Source organism: Hylobates moloch, unplaced genomic scaffold (genome assembly GCF_009828535.3).
Source record: "Hylobates moloch isolate HMO894 unplaced genomic scaffold, HMol_V3 SCAFFOLD_26, whole genome shotgun sequence".
Classification (NCBI taxonomy): Eukaryota; Metazoa; Chordata; class Mammalia; order Primates; family Hylobatidae; genus Hylobates; species Hylobates moloch.
This window is the reverse complement of record NW_026652301.1, coordinates 1,682,413-1,686,779: the sequence shown is the minus strand read 5'-3', so window position 1 is coordinate 1,686,779 and position 4,367 is coordinate 1,682,413.

Below are 4,367 nucleotides of genomic sequence, written 5' to 3'. Positions count from 1 at the left end.
TACAGCTCCATATTACTCATATTATTAGAATGCACATGAATGTAGGATAAACTTTTAGCAGCATAGAATGTGCAAGCCAGGGATATCAATGTACAATATGTTTGGAATACATGCTGATTACATGATGAGTTTAGCTGTAATCCCTTCTATGTTTGTCAGTTTCCCAGTTAAGTAAGAAACTCAAAGCCATGGAAAAGTAACTGAAAATTGGCTGGAAAACCAGTTTATTTAATGATTTCTTTTGTCCTCATTTGCTTTCTCCACTTTGCCAGGATTATGTGTTTGTCAATTTTTTCTCCATTTTTTAATGACTACTGTGATTTTTCAAGCAATATGTCATAGTGTAGATGGGTTATTGGCCGATGACTGTCTTTGCTTCAGTGCCTTCAGTACTGTAAACTTTCTTATAAAATATTCTCAAGTATTAAACTTAGTATGATTTTTAAACATTGATTTAAAAGTAATTTTCAGTTGCATATTTATTAGACCTACTAATCTGTGGTTATGGCCGTAATTGTTACTCTGGCAAAATTTTGGTTTGTATGTATATATGAATTATAATGGAGACTAATGTTCATCCTCTACAAATATATTTTTCAGAGAAAATGGGATTATCATTTGCTATAAGATTGTCATGTTAATAACTCAATTTGAATAATGAACTATTAAGCACTCCAGTATTTCTCTTTCCCCAATTATTAATGAGCTGTTACCAAAAACTCTATAAAACTATGAGAATGATAAGCATCACTTAGATTTACTCTAGCCACACTTCATAAACAATATTTCTTTTACAATTATTTTTAAAATGTACTTAACAAACCTGCCCATTCACTAACATTTGTACACATCTGCTTCATTGGTTAGATAGGTGTTGTGGAAGAAGGGTCTACGTCTGGTTTGATTTCATTTGGAAAAATGCCGTGTGGACCAGTTGCACCAGCTGTTGGTGATGTTTCTTTACATTTATTCAGAACCTTCCCATTTCAGAGGAAATGGGTTACTTTTGGGGGCCATGTGCTTTAAGTTTCAGATAAATGTCATCTGAGGACTTTTCTTTCATGCCTTAAGTCCTTATGGTTCTGGGTTATGGTGGGAATGTGGGGAGTGGACACCCAGCTGAGGAATCAGGTGGATTCATGATAGCATGGGATGCCATTGTCTAGTTAGCCAGCGAATATTTTGGAAGGATATTTATCATACAGATGGATCTTTAGAAAAATCACCATTTTCTCAACTGTAAGGTTGATGATTTTTAGGATTAATTAGTAGGATTATTAATCCAAACAATTAAATTCTCTCCTAAGAGTACAGCTGTCTGATTAATTAATCTATTAATTAATCAGTGGCTTCTCCAGATGTCTGTTGAGATACTGTCCCTTGAGCACTGCTGAGATATGTTTTCAGACCATGAATTAATCCCTTTCACTTATTCAACTCTACAGTAAAAGGAGACTATTTATTAAAAGAGCCCAGTTGTGGGTTTGCTGTGAGCAAAAATCTATTTGTAATTACTTCAGGTTATCCTTCTCACTCACGTATGTGACATACTTCTGTGTCGTGAATTGATAACGTTTGATAAAATCTTAATAGCTTTTTAGATGTATTTCCTCTCACCCTACTGGAAAGTGTACTTACAAAATTAAACATTGCAGTTGAAAAGAGAAGAGTCATCACGTTCTAAAACACGATTTATTTATTTCAATAAAGCAAGAAAATTATACCAGTAATTCTAGTCATAACAAATTTCATGATCTCTTCAAGAGCCATTGTTTTCCAAGGCAAAACTTTATGTTGCAACCAGTTTTTTCCTGACTCTTGCTTCAAACTCACGTGAGCTCCAGGTTCCCTGAACAGTCCTTCTGTGGCTGTAGCTAGGAATCACCAGGGAGTCATGATCCAGTAGCTTACAGGGTGACTTCTTCCTCTGGGCATGGCTGACCCATCCTGTCCTCTGGTCACCTAGATACTGCCCAGATAGAACCACCCTGCAGGCCAGGTCAATCAGAGCACCCCAGCCCTGCACAGCTGCTCCTTTGGATGGCTCCCTCCTTCCTGGTGCCATGCTACTTTGGCTGGATTATGCCAAGCCCTCCAGGCAGAGTCACCACATCATTGATGCAGTGGAGTCCTGGAGCTGAAAAAGTTGTCAGGTATTCTTTTTTCTTCTCTTTTTTTTTTCTTTTACCAATTATTTTATTTTGTTTTATTTATTTATTTACTTTTTGAGACGGAATCTCGCTTCATCGCCTAGGCTGGAGTGCAGTGGCGCAATCTCAGCTCACTGCAAGCTCCGCCTCCCGGGTTCACGCCATTCTCCTGCCTCAGCCTCTCCGAGTAGCTGGGACTACAGGCGCCCGCCACCACGCCCGGCTAATTTTTTTTTTTGTATTTTTAGTAGAGACGGGGTTTCAGAGGCAAGGTCTGGCTCTATTGCCCGAGCTGGATTTCAATGGTGTGATCATGGCTTACTGCAACCTCCGCCTCCTGGGTTCAAGCAATCTTCCCACCAGAGCCCCCCAAGTAGCTGGGACTACACACATGCACCACCACACCTGGCTAATTTTTGTACTTTTTGTAGAGACAGGGTTTCACCATGTTGCCCAGCTGGTCTCCAACTCCTGAGCTCAAGTGACCTGCCCGCGTCACCCTCCCGAAATGTTGGGATTACAGGCCTGAGCCACCGTGGCTAGCATATTCTTTTTAAAATGAAAAAGCATGGTTCTCTTTCCCCTGCTTTTTTGGCAGCAATGTAGTACAGCAGAAAACAATATAGATTTTTGAATCAGAAATCCCTGGGTTCAAGGCATTCATTTACCCTGTGTCTACATAAGTTAAAAAGTGGATAATCATGATGATGCTGACTTCACAGGTAGCCACGAGAAATTGCACTGGGAAGACTGAATAGAATCCAGGCATCTCGCTCTCCTCTTTCTGGAATCCAGCCCTTGGATCCCCTGCAGAGTTAAGAACATCCTCTTCTGTACATCTGACATGTGTGTGCATTCATTCATTCGACAATCTGCACCTACTGTGTATTTATTATTAATATTTAGCACTGTGTTGATTTATGTCCCGAAGGTGTGTCCCAAGTGCATAAAGTTGGGGAAGAGGACAGGAGAGAAGAAAAAGCCTGGGTAAGAGTTGAGCTTATGGATTCATTTGAACTGAATATGCACAAATCAAAAAGACAAAGGCTGAGGATGTTCTTCTGGGGAACACAGACATTTCAAGGGAGGGTAGGAGAGTTGTTCAATAATGAACGCTGACACTGTGTCATGGAACACTGAGGACATGTGGTCAGTGGAGCGGGAGGAGAACTGAGAACCACAGCGGGGGAAGTTGCAGATGAAGGAGACTTCTGAGGGGCAAGTGGAAGCATACCAAATGGTTCCAAGTGTCCCTTTGATTGGGCAACTGACAATGGTTCTGGTTGATTGTCAGTTGCCCAATCAATCTGGTTGATTGGGCAAGGCTAGGACTTCTGTGACCTTGATGGAGTGATGGCAAAGAATGCCGAATTGCTGTGGGTTGAGAAGTGAATAAGAAGGAGAATGTATAGGTTTCTTGAAAGAAGCCTGACTCTAAAGGCAAGAAGGCAGTAAAAGAGACAAACAGGGCTAAGAGCTTTGTATTTTCAGACTGGACAATGTTGTGATAAGTTTCAGATAATTTTGCTTGCCACAACAATTTAAAATTTGCAGTGAGATAAGGTTTCTAAAACTGTAAAATGTCAATGAATCTGTGAGCACAACGTTAATTATTAAAGTATAAATTCTAATCTAATCTAGCCATAGAAGTTGTCGGAAATGGAGGGAAAATGTATTTTTTAAATTTTTTTAAATTCTTTTTTTCCAGATAAATCTGAGATTTTGACTAGTGAAATCCTTTGGGGGGAAAAGGACATGTCCACATACTTTTCTGTGACCTCCTTTGAGGCCTCAGCATTCAGCTTGGATGTTTCTTTCCTGAGTTAGAATTAGAAGTGAAGAGAACCAGAACCACTGTCAGTTCATATTTCTGTTCCATTTCTTGTCACGAGAGATTTGTGCAATGAACACAGTTTTGCTTCACTGCTTGGTAAAGCCAAAAACCTCACTACCAGACTGATCATTGGTTGTTTCTCTCGGTTATTCATGTAAAAGCGTTATTTACATGTATTTTATTAGACCAGCCTGACCTCTGTGGCAATAAGGAAACAAATGCTAAATTTAGTGTACTGCTGGGGCTCCAAGAGGTCCCAGCAGGTGTGTATGGGACCAGGAGGTATATATAGGACCAGGAGGTGTGTATGGGACCAGGAGGTGTATATAGGACCAGGAGGTGTGTATGGGACCAGGAGGTGTGTATGGGACCAGGAGGTGTGT